The sequence below is a fragment of the Geotrypetes seraphini genome, chromosome 2 (genome assembly GCF_902459505.1).
Source record: "Geotrypetes seraphini chromosome 2, aGeoSer1.1, whole genome shotgun sequence".
Taxonomy (NCBI): Eukaryota; Metazoa; Chordata; class Amphibia; order Gymnophiona; family Dermophiidae; genus Geotrypetes; species Geotrypetes seraphini.
This window is the reverse complement of record NC_047085.1, coordinates 42696014-42723052: the sequence shown is the minus strand read 5'-3', so window position 1 is coordinate 42723052 and position 27039 is coordinate 42696014. Positions and strand designations below refer to the sequence as shown.

The following is a 27039-nucleotide window of genomic DNA, read 5'->3' as shown; positions in this document are numbered from 1 at the left end:
AATGCATATTTTGTTACCAGGTATCTAATATATGCACATTTTTCTGTTTAAACTCTTTTAAAAAAGATGTCTAGTCTATATCTATGTAAAACACAAAGCTATCTAATAAAAAGACTTCAGTTAGTGTACAACAAAGCAATGAGGTTGGAAGAAAAGTGATCACATTACTCCTTATTCTGAAGGATCTCAAAGAATAAAATTTTATCTTTCATAGTCTTTCCTTTATATCAATGGTTTTCCCTAACTTTTAAGTTGGGGCCGCTTTAGATCAAAATGAATTGAACAGCAGCCACCAAATATCTTCCCATGTGGGACCACAACATTGCAGATCAGCATGTGTCAATGACATCCATCCACATTAGCCCTCTTTCAAACTTTTCATGGGCATATTCTCAAGGAGCTGGTTGTTTCCAAACGCATTCTCTTATTCTATTCAGAAATGCTTTAACTTTAAAGCATGTGGGTCTGTCCCCCCTCCACTTCCACCTTTCCTTTGTGGGCTTGGGTAAAAAGCTGAAGAGTAGAGAAAAAAAATTCAGAATGATGATGGGGCCTGCTACAGAGGCTGCCATTGTTCCCCGAGCCTTGTACTGAAAGTATTGGAAGATTAGGTTTTCACCTTCGATAATCTCCGTCCCTGGAGGATTCAATATGCTAGGAGGGACATAATCAAAACTTTAAAACATCCAAAAACCTGCCTAAATCAGCACTTGGATGTCCTAATAGTAGCAACATCCAAGTGCAGATAATCAAAACAAACTTTCTGGACATTCAGCAACACTTCTAAGCTGCTGTGCATCCAGAGCTCAAAGGGGCATGTTGAGAGATGTGTTATGGGTAGGAATCAGGCAGGCTTCCACCTGGATGTCTTGAAGCAATAATTGAAACTTTTCCAGGACATCCTAGGCAGAAAGACATGCCAGAACTTAGACCAAAGTAAAACAGGTCTAAGTGCTCCAAAGGTGACCAAACTGGTTGGTTTAAGGCATGACTCCCCCTTACTCCCTCTAGTGATCAAGATTACCTCCCACCACCCAGAGATGGAGGAAAAAACACAGCACATTGAGGACAGCTATCGTGGGGATTCCTGCCGGCTCAGCTGATGAGGATTCCCCCTGACAGGATAAGCTGAGCTGCAGAGCCCTACACCCCTCCCCCTGACAACCTGGAACCCTCCCCGACATCTCACCCAAATCCTCCAACATTATTGGACCCCCATCCCACATCCCTGGACTCCCCTGTACCTGCTGATGTCAGATTGGCAGGAGGGAAGCTCACTCCATCCTGCCTACAGGGCCATGTACTATGAATAATGGGTCTTCCCCCTCCCAATGCATCTTGTGAGAGGCCTAAGGCCCTGATTGGCTCAAAATCGCCATTCTGGGTAGATGGGAACATGGAAGAAAGCCTCAGTCAGACCCAAGGATGCTAGAAACTCCCTGGGGGAGACAGCAGTTATGACTGTGCATACGGTTTAAATACTAATGAGCTCCTTGCGATGGATTTGCATAGGGTTCTTGGTGGCTGTTATGATGATTGATGATCAGTAGCAGCCATGAAGAACCTTTTCTGCATCAGGACGACAGCTTTCCTTGCCAGTAAGAGTGCTTTAACAACTCTTACTGCCACAGAAAACTTCTGAGCATTGGGGCCTCACTCAGACCAATGGCCAGCATCCTGTCTCCAATAGATATAAAATGTGCTTCTCAGCATTTAGCACACATTAATTCCATTAGAACCTTCTAAGCTTTAGTAAAAGGGTCCCAAAGTCTGGCTAATACCCCCTATTAACATTTAATAGGCTTATACTTCAAACATAAGAACATAAGCAGTGCCACCGCTGGGTCAGACCACAGGTCCATCCCGCCCAGCAGTCCGCTCCCGCGGTGGCCCAACAGGTCATGACCTGTCTGAATCACCCCTTGGTTTCAGTACCCTACGATCCCTTTGTCCCTCAGGAATCCGTCCAATCCCTGTTTGAATCCCTGTACTGTATTCTGCCTGATCACTTCCTCCGGGAGCGCATTCCATGTGTCCACGACCCTTTGGGTGAAGAAAAACTTTCTTGCATTTGTCTTGAACCTATCCCCCTTCAGTTTCTCCGAGTGCCCCCTCGTACCTGTTGTCCCTCTCAGTCTGAAGAACCTGTCCCTATCCACCCTCTCTATGCCTCTCAGGATCTTGAAGGTCTCTATCATATCTCCCCTGAGCCTCCTTTTTTCCAGAGAGAAGAGACCCAGCTTATCCAGCCTCTCGGCGTATGGGCAGTTTTCCAGCCCTCTTACCAGCTTCGTTGCTCTCCTTTGGACTCTCTCAAGTACCGCCATGTCCTTCTTGAGGTGCGGCGACCAATACTGAATGCAGTATTCCAGATGCGGGCGCACCATCGCCCGATATAGTGGCATGATGACTTCCCGCGTCCTGGTTGTGATACCCTTCTTTATGATGCCCAGCATCCTGTTGGCTTTTTTCGACGCTGCTGCGCACTGTGCGGATGGCTTCATTGATGTATCCACTAGCACACCCAAGTCTCTCTCAAGTCCGCTGTCTCCCAGCACTGCCCCCCCCCCCCATTTTGTAGTTGAACAATGGGTTCTTATTTCCTATATGCATGACCTTGCATTTCTCAACGTTAAAGCACATTTGCCATTTGTTTGCCCAGTCTTCCAGCTTGTCCAGGTCCCTTTGCAGGTCCTCACACTCCTCCATTACATTACATTACATTAGTGATTTCTATTCCGCTTGTGCCTTGCGGTTCTAAGCGGATTACATTAGAAGATGGCTGGTCATTTCCAGGCGATGACAATACACTTATTTGTATAACTTTACAAACTTTGCATACCTAACTTTACATAACTTTTCGTACATAACTTTACATAACTTTACGTGGAGTTACTTTGCGTTACTTTACATTATCCTTACCGTGCTTGCATTGCTTGCATTAAGTTTACATAATTTATCTTACATAATTTATCTTACATAACTTTACAAGACTTTACGTAGGGTTACTTTGTGTTATTTTACCTTATTATTCCAGTACATTGCATAACTTACATTACATAATATTACAAAGCATAACCTTATGTTATATTACAAAGCATAACCTTATGTTACATTACATAATATTACAAAGCATAATCTTATGTTACCAAAAAATCGTCTGTTCCTAGGTTGTTATGTCTGATTTTTCGGTACTTGGGGAAACAGTGTTTCTGGATATGAATTGGCTTATCGCCCGTTGCAACTAGATTAGATGTTGCCTATGGGGACGAAATTGCAGTTGGTTGTGAGTTGCAGGAGGTTATGAAGGGTGAGAAGATGAGGGTAGATTATAATATTGGGATGTGTTTTTTGAATAGTATAGTTTTTATATCTTTTCGAAACGCTTTGTAGTCCGTAGTTGTGGTCAGCAGCTTGGATATGATGGGGTCAATTTTCGCGGCCTGTGTAGCAAGTAGGTTGTCATATAGCTTTTTGCGTTTTGTGCCTTTGAGTGAGGGGTAGGTGAATGGGGTCTGGGTTCTCCTTACTCTAGTTGAGAGGTTTCGGATTAGGCAGCTGTTTAGGTAGAGAGGTGCTGTTCCGTTTAGTGCTTTGAATAATAGACAGTATAGTTTGAATTGCGTTCTTGCTTGTATCGGTAGCCAGTGTGAGTCGAGATAGGCATTAGTGATGTGATCGTATTTTCCTAGCGAGTAGATAAGTCTGAGTGCTGTGTTCTGTACTGTCTGTAATTGTTTGGTCATGTAAGCGGGGCAGGGTAGATAAAGGCTGTTGCAGTAGTCTACAAGTCCTAGTACAAGTGATTGGACTAAGATCCTGTATTGTATTTTGTCAAAGAATTTTCTTATTTTTCGCAGGTTGCGCATGGTGTAGAAGGCTTTTTGGATGGTTTTGTTAGTATGAGTCTGCATTGTGCATCTCCTGTCTATCGTTACTCCCAGGATTTTGAGTGCTGGCTGTATTGGGTATGTGATTGCATTTGTCATCAGATCAGTTAAGGTAGGTTCTTTGTCTTTTTCTAGCAGCAGGAATTTGGTTTTATCCGTGTTCAGTTTCAGTTTGTGGTTGGTCATCCATGTTTCTACCGTTTCCAGAGTTTTTTTCAGTCATCCTGATGAATTGGGGTCTTGGGTATTGAAGGGGAGAAGGATTGTTATGTCGTCTGCGTAGCTGAATGAGACTATATTTAGGGAGTCTAGAGTGGTGCCCATTGAGGATACGTAGAGGTTGAAAAGTATGGGTGATAATGGAGATCCTTGCGGTACTCCACAGGGGTTTGACCAAGGGTCAGATATGTGGTCTTTTGTCTTTACTTTATAAGTTCTAGTTTTAAGGAAGCCTTGGAACCAGTTGAGTACCAAACCTGAGATCCCTATGGCGTCTAGTATCTGGAGTAGTATGTTGTGATCCACTAGGTCGAAAGCTGCTGAGAGATCTAGTTGGATAAGTAGTATCCTGTTCCCTTTGCTGATGTGTTGGCGGGCTATATCCATTAGAGATACAAGTAGTGTCTCTGTGCTGTGGTTTTTTCTGAATCCTGATTGTGATGGGTGTAGTATGTTGTGGTCTTCTAGGTAGTTGGTGAGGTATTGTGCTACAAGACCTTCTTGTAGTTTGATATATAATGGGATTGAAGCGATGGGTCTGTGGTTGGCTGGATTATTGTTTGGAGCTTTGGGATCTTTCGGTATGGGGGTGATAATAATCTCGCCTAGTTCTGGTGGGAAGTGACCATCTGTGAGCGTGGATTGTAGCCAGTTCATGAGGTTAGCTTTGAACTTGATGGATGCGGTTGTTAGCAGGTACGATGGGCAGCTGTTTAGGTCACAAGAAGTTTTACTATATTTGTTGTATAGTCGAGTCATGTCGTTCCATTGTACTTTGGGGAAGTTAGTCCACGTTCTGTCAGCTACTAAGGTTTCATCTATTGTTGGTGTTGTTATAATCTCATCGAGGAGGGTTAATGAATTGTTGAATGTGGATCTGATATTGGTGATTTTGTGCTTGAAGTAGTCTGCTAATTGGTGGGCTGAAGGAGATTGGTTTCCTTGAGTAGCTAGGAAAGGTTTGGTGTCCGTGAGTTTTCTTACAATATTGAAGAGTATTTTTGAGTCTGGGTTTTCAGTGCCTATTAGTTTGGAGTAGTATGCTTTCCTTTTTTCCTTTAGTTTGATGTTATATTGTTTGATTTGGTTTCTCCATGCTACTTTTGTTTGGTCTTGTTTCTGTTTTTTCCATATTCTTTCGAGGTGTCTGCATTGTCTTTTTAAATGGAGTAGTTCGGCGTCGAACCATTTGTCTGAAGGTCTACAGATTTTGTTTTTTGTTTTTATTGGTGCTAGCTCGTTCAAAGTAGCTTCGCTAAGGGTACGCCAGTGAGTTACAAATTCTTTGGGGTTGATGTGGTCGAATGCTGGATCTACCTTCTCCCAAAATGTAGTAGGATTGATTTTCTGTCGTGTGTTGATGTGGATTTTTTGGGGTGCGGGTTTGTGGTTGTTTTGAGCCCAATTTATAGTGAAAGTGTATTTGTAGTGGTCTGACCAGAGGGAGGGGTGCCATACACCGTTGGATGTGTGTATGTTTTGAGTGTCAAGGTTATGGGACGTGAATGCTGCAATGTCCAGTTGGTGGCCTTTTTCGTGTGTGGGTTCGGGGTTAAGTATCTGATAGGATAGGGTATCGAGATATGAGAGTATTCCCTCTACTTGTTTGGAGGAGTGGTCTTCTAGATGGAGATTTAAGTCTCCGAGGAGTAAGTTGTGGGTGGAAGTTAGTGAATTCTGGAGAATGAATTCTTCGAGTTCTTGTTTTGATGCGGACCATTTCCCTGGTGTGACATAGCATAGAATGCAGGTCAGGTTTCCGGAGAGAGTGTTATCGGAGAGTTGGCAGGCTAGAAGGTCCAGGTGTGGGGATGAGTTCTTGGCTAGGACTTTTAAGTTAAAGTTGTTTTTTACTATGATGGCTAACCCTCCCCCTCGTTTGTTTTCTTGACAAACAAGCTCTAATTTATATCCTTTTGGGCAGAGATCTATTATGCTTGGGTCGGAGTCTGAAGTGATCCAGGTTTCAGCTAAGAATAGGCAGCCTAGATGATCTTTGATTAGCCAATCTTTGATTAATTCCACCTTTGGATTGATTGATCTTATGTTCATGTAAGCACATTTTATTGGTGTGAAATTTGTGAAGGAGAATTGTGAACTGATTGAGTTGAGGAAGATTCTTGGGGGTGTCAAGTGTTTATGGCTGTTTGTCTTGGGTTTTGGCGGGGGTCGTTTACCCCAGGATGTTGGGATGCTTTCTAGGCTGGAGTTAGGACATGGTGTCAGAGTTCTGAGGGAGTGGAGTTTCCTGGCTGGTGGAGTTTGCCTGAGGTCTGTTGTAATGATTGGGATGGAGTAAGTATGGTAGCCTGCTGTTTTCCAGTTGGATATGAGGAGGGCGAGCAACAGAAGGACAAGCAGGGTTTTAGGAGGGCGGGTTGCCATTGTTGGTGAGTAAGGTTGCTAGGGCGTTAGTTGCTAAATATACGATGTGTGTGATCTGACTGATAAGATTATCTCTTAGCTGTTGCTTTATCCTATTTTGGGGAGCTGGTGAGCTGCTTGTTTCTAGTTTGCTTCACTACTGCCGCTTCACGAAGGCGCTCACTAAGGCGCATGCGCCTTTGTCGTGCGCCTTCGTCGGCGCGCCGAACGGCTGCGCGCCGTGGGCAGTCCAAATTTCAAACGATCTGTCCCCCGCTGGTCACGGGAGAGGGGCGGAGCGGAGCTCGCACGCTCTCCTCTCCTCGGATCTCCGGCGGCTCTGCTGGTGGCTGAGATGGCCCTGTAAATGGCTGCGCGCCGTGGGCAGTCCAAATTTCAAACGATCTGTCCCCCGCTGGTCACGGGAGAGGGGTGGAGCGGAGCTCGCACGCTCTCCTCTCCTCGGATCTCCGGCGGCTCTGCTGGTGGCTGAGATGGCCCTGTAAATGGCTGCGCGCCGTGGGCAGTCCAAATTTCAAACGATCTGTCCCCCGCTGGTCACGGGAGAGGGGCGGAGCGGAGCTCGCACGCTCTCCTCTCCTCGGATCTCCGGCGGCTCTGCTGGTGGCTGAGATGGCCCTGTAAATGGCTGCGCGCCGTGGGCAGTCCAAATTTCAAACGATCTGTCCCCCGCTGGTCACGGGAGAGGGGCGGAGCGGAGCTCGCACGCTCTCCTCTCCTCGGATCTCCGGCGGCTCTGCTGGTGGCTGAGATGGCCCTGTAAATGGCTGCGCGCCGTGGGCAGTCCAAATTTCAAACGATCTGTCCCCCGCTGGTCACGGGAGAGGGGCGGAGCGGAGCTCGCACGCTCTCCTCTCCTCGGATCTCCGGCGGCTCTCCTGGTCCTAACCCTGCCGCAGAGTTTGGTATCGTCCGCAAATTTTATAACCTCGCATTTTGCCTCCGTTTCCAGGTCGTTGATAAATATGTTGAAGAGCAGCGGCCCCAGCACTGATCCCTGCGGCACACCGCTCGTGACTCCTTCGCTCGTGACTCCTTATAAACCTTTAAATTCAACTATAGTACTAGTCCTGATCACTTTAATGACCACAAATGACATACAAATAGTTTGTATGTTCAATAAAAAAAAACCCTAATTTATTAAATCTGTTTCAATCTGCCACTAATTATTAATTAGTTATTAATTAATTTCAAGTATCACCCATTATACGACCCATAATATTATCTGAAAAAGTCAATAACCATTCTTTATTCACTTTTTCCACAAGAATTTTGGTGAACATAAATTTAAGCATGCACAAACCCATAATCTAGAGCACATTAGTTATTGGCATCTTCCAAGATGTAGATTAAAATTCTAGATTGTCCTTTAAGGTCAAAAATATCTTAGAGGCTCAGTGTTTATTAGATCACTTAACTGCTCTCTAATTGTTGATTAACATCATTGTGTATCCCTTCTCCACTGAAACAAAAATGGTAGTACCTGTATATACAGAATATTTTTCATTCCTGTCTGTGGAACAGCTTACCCTAAGCCATCCCTCTGAACAACTATATTATTTAAACACGACATAAAAGCCATCTTATTTAAGGAGGCTTTCCATGATTGCATAAGAACATAAGAATAGCCTTACTGGGTCAGACCAATGGTCCATCAAGCCCAGTAGCCCATTCTCACGGTGGCCAATCCAGGTCACTTGTACCTGGCCAAAACCCAAGGAGTAGCAATGTTCCATGCTACCGATCAAGGGCATATATATATAGTAGCTATACAGAAGCCAGAATAATGCATATACAGTAAAACCTTGGTTTGTGAGCATAATTCATTCCAGAAGCATACGTGTAATCCAAAGCACTTGTATATCAAAGCGAATTTCCCCATAGGAAATAATGGAAACTCAGACGATTCGTTCCACAACCCAAAAACAAAATACTATACGTACTTGTATTGCAAGACCTCACTCGTATAGAACAGTCACTACACTCCTGCAGCATCAATAGAGAGAACCATCGGCTCAGTTGTGATGATGCGACACATGTATACTGTATGTACTCGTATTGCAAGACTTTGCTCATTCAGAACAGTCACTACACTCTTGCAGTGTCAGAGGGAGAAGAATCATCGGCTCAGTTGTGATGTGTGTATACTGTAAGTACTAGTATTGGAAGACATTGCTTGTATATCAAGTTAAAATTTAATAAAATGTTTTGCTTGTCTTACAAAACACTTGCAAACCAAGTTACTGTACTTGCAATCCAAGGTTTTACTGTATAACTCAAAACTGAAATTCCAGCAAATCTAGTGTCAAGTGTTAATTATTTCATTACTTAGTAATTTTGATCCTCAGAGGGCTAGAATTTGCCCCGTTGGTTGTTGTTAAGCTTAATCACAAAACCTGTTCTTCATAGATCAGTTAGTTCATACTTTTGTTATTTTATATTAATTTTTTAAATAGTTTTTATCAATAAATATTATCTTCAATAAATATTGTTCATATAATTTAAATAGTACTTAGCTTATAATCAATTGTTTAAGGGAGCGCCTCTACAACAATTGATTATAAGCTAAGTACTATTAAGAACATAAGAATATTTAAATTATATGAACAATATTTATTGAAGATAATAATATTTATTGATGAAAAACTAAAAAAACTAGTTAAAAAAATTAATATAAAATAACAAAAGTATGAACTAACTGATCCTATGAAGATCGGGTTTTGTGATAAGCTTAACAAAAACCAACGGGGCAAATTCTAGCCCTCTGAGGATAAAAATTGCTAAGTAATGAAATAATTAACACTTGACACCGATCAAGGGCAAGCAATGGCTTCCCCCATGTCTCTCTCAATAACAGACTATGGACTTTTCCTCCAGGAAATTGTCCAAACCTTTCTTAAAACAAGCTACGCTATCTGGGTTTTATGATTATTTATAGGGTTTATGATTATTTATAACTGTAGTACTATTTTGATATTTTTCTCAGGGTAGATAAAAATCAATGATTTTAAAATTTAAATCAGATTTCTTTGATTTAAATCAGATTTTTTAAAACAAAATGCTTTTTGAGGCACCCCCAGCAAAAGACAATGTGACGGTAATAAAGATAGCAATGTAAACAACAATATTAGCAATATACTTCTTAGCAAGGCAACAGGAAGTTAGACTAAACAAAAAACTATACAAAAAATGAAATTGCCATTGAAAGGTAGCTGGAAAGCAATGACCACAAATGCTTGCAATCTAAGCAACAAAAATCATGATCTGCAAGCCCTGATGTTAGAGGCGACTTGGATATTGTTGCTATCACAGAGACATGGTTAAGTGATTCCCATGGATAGGACACAAACAAACCGGGATATAATCTTTTTAGGAAGGACAGAAATGGTTGAAAAGGTAGAGTAGCAGCTCTCTATGTAAAGACCAATATCCAAGTGACTGAAATGCAGGAGTCCTGGGGAAAGGAAGAAGCGATATAGATCACTTTGAAAAGACAAGATGGAACTTCTATCCTCATGGGTATTGTCTACAGAGCTCCAACTCAATCACAGCAAATTGATAAAGGTCTTGTTGCAGATATCCAAATGTTGGGAAAAAAGAGGTGCTGTTGCTAGGTGATTTCAACCTGCCAGATACAGCCTGGAAAGTTTTGTCTGCAGAATCAGAAAGAAGTAGAGATAGTGGATGCCCTTCAAGGGGCTCTGCTCAGACAAATGGTAACAGAACCAAAGAGGGAAAAAGCAATATTGGATCTGGTGCTCAAGAATGGGGAAAGAGTCTCTAATGTCTGAGTGGGTGGCCACCTGGGCGGCAGTGATCATCAAATGGTTTGGTTTGATATAACAGCTAAAGTGGAAGGTGGCTACACAAAACTCCAAGTCCTGGACTTCAAACATGTAAACTTTAGTAAAGAGCCAATAGGATGGAAGGACATAAAGAGAAGTGGAAAAACAGTGCTGCAAGCTGAAACTAAACTAAACTAAACCTTAGGTTTGTATACTGCGCCATCTCCGCAAGCGCAGAGCTTGGCACGGTTTACAGAGTTAAGAGGAAAGGAACTACAATAAGGGATAAAGGAGAGGGACTAAGAGGAAAGAGAGGGACAGAATACTGGAGAATGGGAGGTGATTAGATTTTTGCAAAGAGCCACGTTTTCAAGTGTTTGCGGAAGGATTGGAAGGAGCTTGAGTTTCTGAGTGGGGATGAGAGGTTGTTCCAGAGTTCTGTGGTTCTAAAGGGGAGAGATGTTCCAAGTTTTCCTGCACGGGATATACCTTTTATAGAGGGGAATTATAGTTTCAGTTTTTGGGAGGGTCTGGTGGAGTGTGGTTTTGAGGAATTCCAAAAGAGTGGGATAACGGGGGGAAGGATGCCATGTAGGATCTTGAAGGCTAAGCAGGCACATTTAAAGAGGACTCTGGAGTATACTGGGAGCCAGTGAAGCTTGGAGAAGAGTGGGGAGACATGATTGAACTTGCTTTTTGCAAAAATAAGCTTAGCCGCGGCGTTCTGAATAAGCTGAAGTCTATGGAGGTTTTTCTTAGTAAGGCTTATATAGATGGAATTGCAGTAATCCAGTCTAGAGAGGATAGTAGATTGAACGAGGACGGTAAAGTGAGAATGATGAAAGCAGGATCTCACCTTTCTCAGCATGTGAAGGCAAAAGAAGCATTTTTTTATCAAAAAGTTGAGGTGATCGTTGAAGGAGAGAGAGGAGTCTATGACGATGCCTAGGACTTTGCTTGAAAACTCAAGCTGAAGAGTGGGTCCAGAAGGTAAAGGGATGGAGGTGGGTAAATGATCTAATGTTGGGCCAAGCCAAAGTAGTTTTGTTTTGGACTCGTTCAGTTTCATTTGGACAGATTGGGCCCAGGATTGGAGATTCGTAATACAAGTGGATATGTTCTCAGCGAGGTTCGAGAGGTTCGAGTCGGTCTCGAGGAGGATGAGGATGTCATCGGCGTAGGTGTAGAGAGTTTCCCGGGGGGATAGATGAAGGAGTTTCAGAGAGGACATGTAGATGTTGAAAAGGATAGGAGAGAGGGGGGAGCCTTGCGGGACTCCGCATTTCGGTTTCCAGGGGGGGGATGAAGTACCGTTTAAGTTGAAAGAAGCAATAAAAATGACTATCAACCTTTATGTGAGAAAAATAAATAAAAACAAGAGAAAAAGAAAACGGATATTGTTCTTCAAACTAGCGGTGGAGAAAACACGGTGAGCCGTTTGGTGTATTGGGTCAGAAAATGTGATCATCGCTAAAGCAGTCAAAACAGGTTTAGCAACGATTGCTGACTTTAGTGCATCTGGGCCTCAATCCTGCTTGTCAATGGAAAACAAGTAGGCACATAAGTTAATTCCCTGCAAGTGGACTTACAATCTCATTGCATATCAAATCCATGACCCTTTACCCTTTTACTTGAGGAAATGGAGGGATGAGGTAACTTAACCAAAGTCATAAGGAACATCAATGGGAGGCATAGGATATGAATCATGGATTCTGTAGTTCTCATTCTACTGCTCCAATCACCAAGCTGTTCCTCTACTCCTTAGACATTGAGGTAATAGACTGTAAAATCACTGAGGAACTGGATTTGCTATCCAATGAACCTTGCTCTGGATCTCATTTGTATGTTACCATCTGCATTATTTAGGTTATGCACAGTACAATAGTGGTCTGAGCTAGTGCTGCCCGATTCGTGATTCGAATCAATTTGTTTTGGCAAAAAATTGAACTTACTGATTCGTTGGCTTCCTTGCTATAGACCAATTCGGGCTTTCCCTCTGCCACCGGAGTCCTTCCATCTAATGTAACTTCCAGTTTTGCAAAACTGGAAGTTACATCAGAAGCAAGGACTCCAGTGGCAGAGGAAAAGCCCGAATGGGTCTCTGTGTGCAGATTGGCAGCAGCAAGACTCTCTCCTACCCAGCCGGAAGTATTTCTCCTCTCTTCCCCAGCCAGGCAAAAGTGGTGGTAGCGAATGCGATTCACTACCATGCTACTACTCCGGGCATCTTCTCTCCATTCGGCCGCTCAAGCGGAAACAGGAAGTTTTCACTGAGGGCAGGCCACAGTGGAGAGAAGACGCAAGGAGTGGTGGCATGATTGGATCGTTAAATCACTACCGCCACTGGCAACATGTTGTAACGTCAAAATAAAGGTAGATGGGGGCAGAGGGGAGATGGACTTGGGGGAGTTGGTGGACTGGAGGAGAGATGGGGAGAAGATGGATGGGAGAGATGAACTTGGTAGAGGGTGGAGACGGACTTGGGGGAGGGAGAGATGAACTTTAGGGAGATCATGGAAAGGGGAGATGGCGGAGGAATAGAATTAATGGATCTACTAAGAAATAATGGATCTAAAAACAGGAGAGGGAGAGAGATGGTTGACAATGGGATTTAGTGAGGAAAGGAACAGAAAGGGAGAGAAGTTGGACACAAGGAATGGTGTGGGGGGGTAGAGATACTGGATAGGAGGGTAATTAGAAAGAGAAAGGGAGAGCTGGTGGGGAAGGAGGAAGAGATACTGGATGAAAGGGTAGTTGAGAAAAGAAGAAGGATGGATCTGGGGGTGGTGGGGTCCATCGATGCAGCTATGGGAATAGAGACGAAAAAAAGGAAAATATGCCAGACCTCCGGGGGAAGGGAAACAGAAGGGGAGGACAGAGATGGAAGATGGATGGTTAGCATGGAGAAAGAAGAAAACAACAAATGGGCAAGAGACCCTGTCAAGCGAGTTATCAGAAGACGTTTGTCGCAGAGCCTGGGACCAAAATGATTTGTATAATGACCAGACAACAAAAGGTAGAAAAAATAATTTTATTTTCTGTTTTGTGATTACAATGTGTCAGATTTGAAATGTGTATCCTGCCAGAGCTGGTATTAGACTGCGAACGTGAGCTAGGATTTAACAGAGAGAGGAAAAATCTTTTTCGTTTGCTTATTTTGTTTACACCACAGCACCAGTGTGGGTGGGAGAGAGCAAAAGGGGTGGAGTGGGTGAAGAGGCTATAAAATAAACCCACCAGGTTGTTTGGAAAAAAAAACACACAAAAAATAAAACATCCAATTGGGCAGGAAAATCGAATCGAAAAATCGATTCAATAGGCTGAATAGAATCAAAATTTTTTTTCCTGAATCAGGCAGCACTAGTCTGAGCTATAATAATCAGGATGTAGAAAAAAAGGATTAGTTATGAAATGCATGTTAAGTACCTACTGAGCCTGAAGCCCCACATTAATTAGGCCCCTTGTCACTTTCCAGATCCAGTACTCTTTCCAATTCCAATAATTAGGACTTCTCAACATTCCAAAGACAACACATATTAGGCATGGGAAGACGACACCACTGCACTTTAGCACCTGGGGACATAAAAAGAGAATTAAAGATTTTACAAAAAGCATCATTCAATAAAACTTATTGATGATAAGGAAATATCTTAATGAAACACCCCAAGCACAAAAGCAATGTTGCTCTCCTGTAACAGATGTTTCCATAGACAGCAGGATACAACTTGCAGATGTTATTCAACAATAACAACAAAAAAGAGACTAGGATGCTTGTGAAGCACAGTAAGATTTTCAAATTGGTTTTCCTGTTTTTATTGGGATAATTTACCACATATACTCAAATATAAACCGGTAACCTTTTTTCTCCCCAAAAAAGGAAGAGAAAAGGTTGACTTTTATATAAACTGAGATTAGAAATTTGGTTGTGTGTCATTTGTCAGTGATCATACCATAATCACTAATTTTTCATCTGGGTTGTTTCGCGTAAAAAAAAAAGCTGAAGGAAAGCTACATGGGGCCTCAACACCAAAGTTTCTGGACTTCTATCCCACTAGGACACCTGGCCTCTGTCACACATGCAGAAAACAAAAAAAGATTTCTTTTCAAATATGAACCTACAGTGCCATTGCTATACCACCCATTTGCCTTTTCCATGCTCCCTCACTACACCTCTTCTCATTTCATTTTTTTTTTTTAACAATTTTTATTGAGAAAGCAGCCAGCACCATAACAAGAAAACAGAGGCTACAACACAATAGTAATTAAGAACAAAACGAGCTGACCCGGGAGGATGACAGTAAAATTCAACCATAAAAGGACAGAAGTAAAACACCAGCAAATAAATGCTGTGAGCGTACAGTACAGACATACAATATCAATGCCATTAGCAAACTTAGTGTGACCCCCTCCATATGGGTACATAACTGAGGCGTTTAAAAGGCACCCTCGGGAAATAAATCAAGGCTGCCTTAACTTTTTAGGATGAATGGACTCCTTGTCCCATGCACGCCCACCACCAGTCCAACGCATACCTTCCAGCAATACACACCATACTAACCACATCAGCCAAACCCCATTCAAATCCCCACATACTCACCACCCATACACACCCCAATCATACCGGCCTGAGAGAGCATATAGGCATCTGCGAGCCCATGAGATCCTTCAGAACAGATTCACATGCTGAGAAAAGTGAGATCCTGTTTCCATCAAAAACACTTTGCCGTCCTTGTCCAATCCACCATCCTTTCCAGACTGGACTACTGCAACTCTATCTACCTTAGCCTAACAAAGAAAAACCTTCAAAGACTCCAGCGGATTCAGAATACCGCTGCTAAGCTTATCTTCGCAAAAAGCAAATTCGACCACGTCTCGCCGCTTTTATCCAAGCTCCACTGGCTTCCGATTATCTCCAGAGTCTACTTCAAATGTGCCTGCCTCACTTTCAAGATCCTACACGGTATTCTCCCTCCCTTCATTCCTCTTTCTTGGAACTCCTCTAACCCCAATTCTGACAGATCCACCCAAAAACTGAAACTTTCCTTTCCCTCTCTAAAAGGCGTTTCACTTGTAGGAAAACTAGGTTCTTCCCTCCCTTTCAGAATCACTCAGCTCTGGAACAACCTTACCTCCCCTCTTAGGAATCTGAGCTCCCTCCAACTCTTCCGTAAACATCTAAAAACCTGGTTATTCTCAAAAATGTAACTCCTCTTCCCTCTCTGGTTATTCTAGTCTTCTAAATTTTCTCTTCATTTTGCCTCTTCCCTCCACTGGAGTTCCTTTCTACCCTAACTCTTGTTAACCGTGTCGAGCTTTATGAATGTAGAGATGATGCGGTTTAGATTAGATTAGATTAGGGTGAGGTAGCAGACATATCCACCTCAGCTGCGGTTCGGAATGCCCTCCACAGAGAAACAAAGATGTTTATCGGTACATAGAGCGGAATGGTATGTATGTATCTCAAAGGAGGCAATCTCTTTCATCCTTTGTATCCACGGCGGAAAAGATGCAGGCGTCGGCTCACCCAATGCTGTAACAAAAAATTTTTTCATCAACAATACTGCGGTGTAGAAAAACTTCCTGTGTGGGAAAGCAAACCCCCTCTGAAGGAGCTACCTTTAGTCCCCTAGCAGCAACAAGCCATAATCCCAGGACACCCGTTGCCCAACCAAGTCATCCACAAAGGGGAGGACCCGGAGCCAAACGGCCACGTGAGGGCATTCCAAGAACATATGGACCAGAGTGCCCACGGCCTTCTGGCAATGAGAACAAGTGGCATTCTCCCAAAGACCCATAGCTTTACCCCGATCTCACGATATGTAAGCCCAGTGCAAGATTTTTAATTGAATTTCTCTAAGGTCTGTAGTCCCCACTAAAAGAGAAATATTAGCAGAGAGATCCAAAAAGTGAGCATTGTCATAGTCAGCTGCCAAGTCCCTAGACCACAGGCCCACCACTCTCTCTAGATACGGAGCCGCAGGAGCAAACTTAAGGACTCTATACCACATGGCTAACCTGTTCATCTGCGAGGGTACCAACACCAATTGTGTATCCAACCTACCCAGAGACCACTTCTCCCCCCATTAGTGTACTAAAGAAGAATAGTAATATCTGGCTTGTAAGTAGGCCCAAAACTGAGTAGCAGGGAGCTCCCATCGAGACTGCAACTAAGCAAAGGTGGGGAAAGACCCCCATGCCCCCATCAGAGAGATGCTGTAAGCTGACACAGCCCTGGGACTCCCACAACCAAAACCTCGAAATACCCATCCCCGGTGTGAAGTCAGCATTCCCCACCAAAGGGAGGAAAGGAGAGGCCCTGGGGGAACGCTGCTGTCTCCTCCTTCACCACCTCCACGCCAGCAGAAATTGAAACCGAGGGCCAGCCCCCAAAACAATCTGCAGCAACACATGCAATAAGAAGATAAAGGCGTGGGAAGCACACCATGCAGTCAACCACCTGGGAGGTGAGAATTTGTGGCCTCCTGTAATGCCCTCATGTACAAACTGCATCAGGGAGGCCACATTGTATAAACGAATATCCGGGAGATTCAATCCACCCAGCGATATGTCTAGAGTCAAGGTATGATGACTAATCCGTGCTGCCTTATTACACCAGATAAAAGATAGCACGATAGAGTTAAAAGCCCATTCATCTTTGGCGGTGATCCACATGGGAACAGTTTGCAATGGATATAAGAGTTTAGGTAGTAAGACCATCTTGAACAAAGCCTCCTGGCCCCAAAGAGAAAGCGGCAAGTCCTTCCATTTGATACAGCGGGCTGGGATGATCTCTATTTGGTTAAGAACATTATAGCGGTACATAAGTGTAGGTTGGACACTCAAATAGACGCCCAAATAGCGCATTGGTTTCCGGACAGGGGGGAGAGAGAGATCGTCGTACTAAGGTTCATATTTCCCAGAAGCCAGGGGTAGCAGTTCCGATTTGGCATAGTTTACACGAAGGCCCGATATGGTCCTAAAGGCTTACACAATATTAAGGGCTAGTGGCAGGTGGAGATGGGCATTTTCTAAATACAAAAGGATGTCGTCTGCAAATAAGTTAATACGCCTCTCCCGGTCTCTTATCCTGATGCCCAGGAGAACATGATCCGATCTGACCTTGACCGCCAAGGGCTCTATAGCAAGAAGGTAAAGAAGCAGAGACAACGGGCAACCCTGACACATGCCCCTCTCCAAAGGAAAGAGAGATGTAAGATGGCCACTGACCATGAGCCGAGCCTGAGGAGAAAAATATAGACTCCTCACCCATTCTGAAAGAGTGTCCCCCCCAGGCCATATTGCTCCAGTACCCAGAAGAGATAGGACCAGGAGATGTTATCGAATGCCTTTTCCATGTCCAGGCCCACAATGGCTGACTGACTGCCACCCACCCCGCTGAGAGTAGATAGCTATCAACACTCAGTCAGGTTCATAGAGGCATATCTACCCGGTACAAAGCCCACCTGCTCTTCATGGATAAGGAAGTGCAGAAAAGCATTCAAGCGCTTCGCGAGTATTGCCAGCAACTTGGCATCCTGGTTAAGGAGCAATATGGGCCTGTAAGAGCCCACCTGGGCAGGGTCCTTACCCGGCTTAGGCAGCATAATAACATGGGCCATTTTGTAACGGTCCAGACCCCTCTGAGAATGCAAAGTATTGTATGCCGCACTCAAAGATGGCGAAATAACATCCAAACCATCGGGTCTGGGGGATTTAGTAAGTCTGAGCCCTTTGATATCGGCTTCCACCTCCAAACGCATGATGGGAACATTCAAAATCTGAATCTGATCTGGCAAAAGCTTAGGAAGCACAACGTTCTGAAAAAAATATATCCCGATCACTCTCTATGGTCTGTGAGCATATAACCGAGTAGTACATCACAAATTGTTGATGAAAAGTAGCTTCTGTAGTATGCATTTGGCCTTGCTGATCAGTTATAGACGTAATCACCTGACGCTTACGAAAAGGGTGGATAAGTCGAACCATCAAGCTACCCGCCTTCCCCATCCCCATCTATGAAGGCGATAGCAACGGAAATAGATATCCCTTTCTGCCCAAGCTGTAAGGATGGCATCAACGCTCTGTTGGAGCTCCCGTAGCCTAGATTTATCAGCAATCATCAGGCTGCACTGGTGGCACCTGCAGATCTGTTGCATCTCTCCAGACGTTTGCAACTCCATCTCCTGTTGCCATTTCTTACCCGCCACATATGCTATAATGAAGCCTCTTAGCCGCTTTTGATGCCTCCCAAAAGAGGCCCGGGTCAAGGTCAGGGGTATAATTATTACTGTAATACTCCAACCATTGATCCCGCAGATACCGATGGAATGCAAGATTTTTGTACAAATAACAGGGGAAACACCAAATCTGTTCAGTAGGGTCTGCCATTATCTGGAGAGAGAGCAACACGGGAGAGTGATCTGACAAGTGAACCTCAACAATGCCCACATCAGCCATTACAGGTAGTAAGGAGGGAGACAAAAGAAAGTAATCTAATCGAGTATAAAGATTATGGGGATGAGAGAAAAAGGTATAAATATGTTCTGTAGGGTATAACAACCGCCAGATATCTAATAGCCTGAGTTGCTGGGTCAAAAAATTGACGCCCTTACCACCATGGTCCCGCGGAAAGCATTTTGGGGGGGGCACAGTCCAGAGTGGGATCAGCCGTAATGTTAAAGTCCCCACCCAGAATCAATTGGTAGCCTGGGTACTGTGTCAGCTGCACCAGCAGCCCTGAAAAGAAATGATGTGTGTAAATATTTGGGGCGTACACATTACAAAGCAACAGCTTGTGTCCCCAGAGCTCCCCAAGTACCAGTAGTGTACATATCTGTCCTCCTTATCCTGAACAACCTTGTGCATGTGGAAGGGTAACTGCCTATGGACCAAAATGGCTACCCCACGATGATGGCTACTATAGGAAGAGAAATACACCACTCCCACCCAGTCCCGTCTCAGTTTCTAATGTTCTACAGTAGTGAGATACATTTCTTGTAGGAAGGCAATATCAACATGCTCCTTGCAAAACCATGTCAACACCTTCTTTCGTTTGATAGAGGAGTGGATCCCATCCACATTAAGTGTGGAAAGTTTTAATTTAACCATACTCTACTTGCCCATCAATAGATAAGAGTATAGTCCCATATGTAATGGGAAAGGGACCCCCCAGCCAGGCCCCCTCCAAGTGGAAATGAAAGCATTCAATCCAAGAGTCCCTGAGGACCCCCAAGCAAGGCTGCAATGAAAGCCGTGCTCTGCTCTCTCAAGCCATCACACTTACATCATACATGCACCCCCCCAGCCATACAGCCATACACACCCCACCCGACACGCTCCCCCCAACCGCACCCAACCCATACACCCCCCATAAAACCCATCCTCTATTCAGCCCCCAATCCACCCTTCAAACCCCCCCCTTCTCCCCCTATCAAAAGGAAGTACATGCACGATATCTGATCTTGTCAGCAAACAAGGAATCCATCTCTCGGAAGAGAAACAGCAGGAGAAATATATAGGAAGCACGGCCCCCCAAATCGTTCTAGCCAAGTCTTGCCAGAAAGTAATACACAGGGTACCATGTGGCCAAGCATCCCTTAGGCAGTTAGCAGTACATGAGCACAGGCGGGGCAGGACTGTCAGCACCATCCAGGATAAACATGTCAGATGCAGAAGTCGTGTGAGACAGGGTAGCAAGTAAGCAAGGCTCCAACACAAGAGACTTCCCAGGGCCCCCAGCACAGCGTAGACAAGAGTCAACCAGGAATCACTATGCACATGGTCCGCAGAGCACCCCTCTCAGAACAAAAGCAATTTGGCCAGGAAGGAGTGAAGATCCGCCGGGTGTCCAAAGTAACTGTCCCATTGTTATGATGGATGCAAACTTTAGCGGCATATTGTAGGGCGAATTTGATCCCCCTGGAATGCAGCTGAGTACAATATGGAGTCAAAGCCCTGTGGCGTTCAGAAAGCTGAGCAGAAAAGTCCTGGAAGAGCAAAAGCTTAGTGCCCTGGTGGACCAGGGTCTGGGTCTGTCTGTAGGCCTCAATGATTTTTGCCTTAGTAGCGTAGTTAAGGAAATGGGCTATCACCAGTCTCGCCCCGATGCGGTGGGCTCTCTCAACGTGCACCTGGCCCAAAGATGGTGCCAGCCCCAGAGTCTGCGGCAGCCAGTTCTCCACCAAAGCACTCAGTTCCGCATCCTTTACCATCTCCGGCAGTCCAATGATGCGGAGACTGTTTCAGGGGCTGCAATTTTCAGCATCTTCCGCCCTCTCTGTCAAGGTTTTCACCTGGGTCTCCAGTGCAGCAATACACTGATCTTCCATCTCCGCCCAGTCTTCTTGCGCCGAGATCCGCTCCTCCGCCTGCTGGATGCTAGCTGCATGGCTGGCTATGCTGTCCTTTATCTCCTCCAGCACAGCATGGAGTTTGGATAACTTTTCGTCCAGCAGAGTAGATAGGTGGCAGAGACCTGCATGTTGGCTTTGTGCGAAGGCGTGCCGCTAGGCGCCAGGCTAGTAGCCACCATGATGGAGGGCTTGATGGGTTTTTCCTTTCTAGGCCACGTCGCTTTTATGGGCTTAACTGCCTGGCTGCTACAATTGAAGCTCCAGGAGGCCCCTAGGAAGAAAGCGATTGCAAATCGGGAGATGGTGGTACTTTAATAATGCTGTAGTTTAGCTGACAAACGCTACGTTGGGGGGTTGTTCGAGGAGGAAAGTCGAAGCTCGAACAAGAGGCGTCCGATCAAAGCATTGTCATCATGTGACCACCCACCTCTTCTCATTTCAAATGTGTTTGAGCTTTCTATGGCCTTTATAAAAGTGTTGATTTCCTATCAAATTATTGTACTTCTTTTCTCTCTTGTACTTTTAGAATAATGTAAACCGCTTTGAACTACAAGTCAGGGACGGTGGTATATCAAGCAAAATGAACTATAAAACAGACCATGTGCATAGGGCTTGAATTTCTTTGACTCAAGTGAAGGACACCTGACACTCTAGTTGTTTGTAATGCGTAACATAAGAAAATAAGCTTTGCCTTACTTACTGGGACAGACTGAAGGTCCATCAAGCCCTTTATTCTGTTTCCAAAAATGGCCAATCCAGGTCACAAGTACCTGGTAATATACAAAAGAGTAAAATAGATTTTATGCTGCTTATCTTAGGAAAAAAAATAGATTCTCCCAAGTCCATCTTAATATTGGCTTATGAACTTTACTTTTAGGAAATTATCCAAATCTTGTTTAAACCTTGCTAAGCAATGTAAATTCTATGCTTCCTAGTTAACTAAGGCTAAAAGTACCTATATGTTGTGTCTTTTAAAAAGACTTCCCCGAATCGAAGAAAGCAACTATTTGCTGTTTTCTGAAAAAGTACTAAACCTGCTTAGTCTGTTTCCCTCTCCCTCAATAGTCCACTATCTCCAGGCTACTTGGCAAGATATTTTAGTCCCAAAATTTCTGCCTTAAAGGACTCTCTTTTGCTATTCGATCATACCTCCATCTCTGACCCCACCCCTCCTCTCCCTTCCCATTGTTCTCTTCTGCTTAGAGGTCATTTAAATTATCCACATTAGCTCCTTGTCAAGGATCTTACATTCATGAATATTGCCTCTGGGTTTCTGGACCCAGTTCTATCTGACTGGCTAAAATTAACTTTCTTTGGGTCTTCTACCTTTTGCATTTCATATTATTAATCACAACCTATCCTCGGGATCCGTTCAGTATTCTGGAAATCTGCTGCAGTTCGACCCGCTTTGAAAAACCCTACTTTAGGATAACAGTTTTTTGGGGGAAAATGACTTATGACCTCCATTTCACATTTATCTCTAAGCTAACTGAGAGAATAGTTTTTAAATCAGGTCCTTTCCCTTACGGCATCTGTCCATGTCCTTCACCCCCTTCAGTTTGAATTTTGAATAGAACATGGTACCAAAACAATCCTTACATCTTTCAGCAGTAAACTTCATAGTAAGATAAATAAGGATTTGTCATTTACATTTGACTTAGTACATCATTCGCTATTATTAGGCTTTCATCATTATTATTTCCAGATAGGTATTAAATTGTTTCTTATCTTATCTGTCAAATCATTTCTTCACAGTATTTATGCTAGCCTCATCCTCCTCTTCATATTCTTTGACATGTAGTGTTCCACAGAGATTCATTCTATCTCCTATCTTGTTCAAAATTTTCAAGATTTTGTAGACTTATATCTCCCCTAGCTGTCTCTTTTACAAGCTGAAAAGCTTTCTTTGGTCTTTTCTCATACGAGAGGAGTTCCACCCCTTTAACATATTGGTCACTCTTCTTTGAACCCTTTCTAGTTCCGTTATATTTTTTTTTTTAGATAATGCAACAAGAATTGAACGCAATATTTAAGGTGAGGTCGCACCATAGAATGATAAGAGGCATTATAACATTCTTAGTCTTGTTTACCATCCCTTTTCTAATATCGGTAATTCTTAGCATCTTGTTTACTTTTTTTTGGCTGCTACCGTTCATTGGGTGGAAGGTTTCAGATCTTTTTCATGGGCACTGACTATCAAGATGGACCCTAGCATCTGATAATTATGATTTGGGTTATTCTTCCCAATGTGAATCACTTTGCATTTGTCCACATTAAATTTCATCTGCCATTTGGATGCCAAGTCTTTCAAATTCCTAAGGTCTGCATGCAATTTTTCAGAGTCTACATGGATTTTAACAACTCTGAACAGTTTAGTATCATCTGCAAATGTAATCACCTCACCTGTCGTTCCAATCTCTAGATCATTTATAAATAAGTTAGATAGCACCAGTCCCAGAACAGATCCCTGCAGCACTCCACCATTTATCCTCCTCCACTGAGAAAAATGGCCATTTAACCCTACCCTCTGTTTCCTGACTGATAACCAATTCCTAATTCTCAACTGAACACTGCCTCCTATCCCATGACTCTAATTTTCTCAGGAACCTCTCATGAGGAACTGTCAAAAGCTTTCTGAAAATTTAGATACACTAACTACTTCAACCAGCTTACCTTTATCTACATGTTTAGTCATACCTTCAAAGAAGTCAAGCAAATTGGTGAGGCAAGACCTCCTTTGGATGAACCCATGTTGACTCTGTCCCATTAAATCATGTTGATCAAGTTTGAAAAATTAATTTCCTAGTGTGGTTGCTGCATCATTATGAACTGTTATTCTAATTAAAAGTTTATATAGTATTTCTTAAAAAATATTTGTACTTATAAGCAATATTTTGTACCTTCTTACCATCTTGTATTTTACTGATTGTCCAGTCTTCTTTGGTGTAAACCGCCTAGAAATCAGTTGGTTATGGCGGTATAGAAGAATAAAGTTATGTTATGTTTGTCTATGTCAGTGTCCAACAAACTTTTCTAGCCGACGGCACACTAAATGCAGTGCCCTGGCCGGAAGGCACCCGGAAGTCAATGTGATAACATCACACGCATGCGTGATGTCATTGCATCAACATCTGCGCATGTGTGGAGGCATGTCTTGCTGCGACCCCGCCGTTACAGGGATCCGAAAGGTGCAGGAGAGATGCCGGCCAGGAGGAGTCGTCCACACCGGCTGACTTCCTATAGGGCGTGCCTCTTGCTGCAAGAGGCACGTCATGTAGCCAGACAGCTGGCGTGGATGACTCTCCTCCTCACCAATGTGTTGCGGCACAGTTTGCAATACACTGGTCTACGTGTTCTACAATTTTATTTTTTATATGTTTCCATCATTTTGCCCGGCACTGAGGTCAGGGTTACTGGTCTGTAAATTCCCAAATCTCCCCTGGAGCCCTTTTAAAAATCAGCATAACTGTTTATCCTCTTCTTAATCTTCTTTCCCACCACGAGTCTCATCCCTTTGTAATTCCTTTTTCGGAAGTTCAGTGCTGTGGCCGATGTTCTGGATTGATGTTTTGCCTCTGTGTCCAGGTCAAAGCGGATAATATTGTGGTCACTGATTCCCAGCATCCCTTCTACTTAAACACCTTGCGCAGGCCCTTGTCCATTTAGAATTAAGTCCAGAATTGCCTTTCCTCTCGCATTTTCCTTGACAAGTTGTTCCAGGAAGCAATCACCTACAGCATTCAGGAACTTGGTCTCCCTACTGCAGCCGGAGGTGCCTAGGTTCCAGTCTATCCCCGGATAATTGAAGTCACCCATGATAACTGCATTGCCTCCCTTGCAGTTGCGTTTAATATTGCCTGTCATCTCTCCATCAATTTATTTGGACTGCCCTGGGGGTCAGCAGTAGATGCCGATCTTTGTTTCCATTCCTTTTGTTCCTGGAATTTTGGCCCATAGAGATTCTACATTATTTTTCATTTCCGGTGTGTTCTCTCTGGTAGACTCAATTCCTTCTTTGATGTATAGGGCAATACCCCCACCTTTTTGACCTACTCTGGTTTCTGCAGTATAGCTTGTATCCCGGTAGCACAGTGTCCCAGGCGTTTTCCTCGTTCCACCATTTTTCCGTGATGCCGATGATGTCAAGGTTATCTTTTTGTGCCATAGCTTCCAATTCCCCCATCTTATTTCTTAGGCTTCTTGCATTTGTGTACATACACTTGAGTTTGCGGCCTATTACTTTCTTGCAATTTCTTCCCTCATGTGTCCTTTTTAATCCGTTAGGATTTCTATCTTGCCTATGATCTGGTGAGTCTTCCCCGTTATCTTCCTGCATGATATCCACTGTATTCCCCAAGAGCATTTTTATCTCTCGGTTGTCTAGCAGTCTAAGAGATCCCACATGCCTGTACCACACTGTCTCCCTATACGCCTACCCAAGAACTCTCTTCCCAGCTTCTTGCTTCTAATATACCTGTGTATTTTTGCTTCCAGCGCAATCTTCTTTTCAAGGTCTCTCTTTGTCTTATTAGCACCTTGCATTTAATTTGCCATTCCTTGTGCTGTTTACAATTATTTTCATTCGGATCCTTCTCCCATTTTTTTGAAGGATTCTCTTGGCTCTAATAGCTTCCTTCACCCCACTCGCTAACCATGCTGACAGCCATTTGGTCTTCCTTCCTCCTTTTTTAATACATGGAATATATCTATAGTCTGGGCTTCCAGGATGGTATTTCTGAATAACATCCACGTCTGATGTAAACTTTTGACCTTTGAAGCTGCTCAGTTTCTTTTTTACTGTTCTCTTCATGTTATCAGTCTCCTTTTTTAAAGTTGTATTGGATTTCCTGTGTGAACTTATTCCAGGGATTATATCAAATGTGATTACGTTATGATCATTGTTATCAAGCGGCCCTAGCACCGTTACCTAGCACCAATTCATGTGCTCCACTAAGAACTAGATCCAGAATTGTTTCTCCTCCTGTCGGTTCCTGAACCAACTGTTCAATAAATCAGTCTTTGCTTTAAAAAAGGAATTTTAGCTCCCTAACATGCTCTGTTATATTTACCCAGTCAATATCAGGATAGTTAAAATCACCTATTATTGTGTTACCCACCCAGTTTGTTAGCCTCCCTAATTTCTAATAACATTTCAGCATGTCTGTTCATCCTGCAAATGACATCATTTCTCTGGTCCTTAAATTCTCTATGTGCAGTTTTTGTAATGAGGTGTGCTTCTGACGCAGCAGTTCGAGCGAAACAAGGATTCTCTTGTTGAGAAATATCTGTCCTAGTTCTTGGGTGTTTTCAGGAAGTTTTTGCCTGAATGTGGATTACAATCGTCGGCTGGATCGTTCATCTGGAAAGGACTGTACCATACACAGCACAGAAACTAATCCCCTCTTCTACAAAGCTGCACGGCAACAGCCCCGAAGCCCTTTAAATCTCTATGGGCTTCGGGGCCGTTACTGCGTGGCTTTGTAAAAGAGGGGGTAAGTTTGAATTTCCTTTCCTTATTGAACACTGGATATTTACACTACACCCTTGAACATAAATTTACCTCTTTAGTTGGCAATTTGAATTCCCTTTGTGTGGGGCGATTCCCTTTTGTTGTTGGTAAGCACTTAATTTAACCCGGGTTCCGAGCCAGAGACCTTTTCTCCCTCTTAAAGGAAGTTTTTTTTCTCTGTCTCGGCTTTCCCAGAGTGAGACAATGATAAGATCAGGTTAACTCCTTTTACAGCCTTTTGGCTTTATGAGCAATATCCTTTGGATTCTGAGATCTGTTTTTGGAAAAAAAAAAAAGAGTGTGCTTATTTGGGGAATCCCTGACACAGACACAAGACATCTGCCTTTATTCGCATGTCTTTGTTCCTTTTTACAATATCTAAATGTTGGTAAAAATGCACATTACACCTCTGAAAGAATAATGCAAGACCTGCTGGATGTCTTAGCAACAGAAATAAAGTCTAACATACTGAAAAATATACGGTACATGCTGAAAATTTTTTCAGTATTCTGTGTGATGAAACCACAGACATCTCAGTTGCAAAACAATTAATTATTTATATTAAATATGTTTGCCAGGTCACTATAGAGGTCTGATTAGTTTTGGAGACTATAACCAACACATTGAGTGAGATTACGGATACTAGGCTTGAAAACTGCTAATCTGGTTGGACACAGCACCTGGAGTACTGTGTTCAATACTGGTCGCCGTACCTCAAGAAGGACATGGCGGTACTTGAGGGAGTGCAGAGGAGGGCGACTAAGCTGATAAAAGGTATGGAAAATTTTCCATACGCTGACAGGTTAAAAATGCTGGGGCTGTTCTCCCTGGAGAAGAGGAGACTTAGAGGGGACATGATAGAAACCTTCAAAATCCTTAAGGGCATAGAGAGAGTAAAT

The 27039-nt window shown here is 43.5% G+C and overlaps 1 protein-coding gene across 5 annotated transcripts in view; it reads right to left on the bottom strand.

Moving 5' to 3' along the window:
• The window catches only part of ZHX1 (zinc fingers and homeoboxes 1), a 120766-nt gene that overhangs the window by 68899 nt on the left and 24828 nt on the right, over positions 1 to 27039 (bottom strand). For 3 of the 5 annotated variants that reach the window (XM_033933737.1, XM_033933741.1, XM_033933740.1), the window contains exon 2: positions 13706 to 13852. The gene's annotated coding sequence lies outside the window, so the exon portion shown is untranslated. Of the gene's footprint in view, positions 1 to 13705; positions 13853 to 21331; positions 21402 to 27039 lie in introns of all 5 variants that reach the window. The other 2 variants (XM_033933738.1, XM_033933742.1) reach the window with 2 other exon arrangements.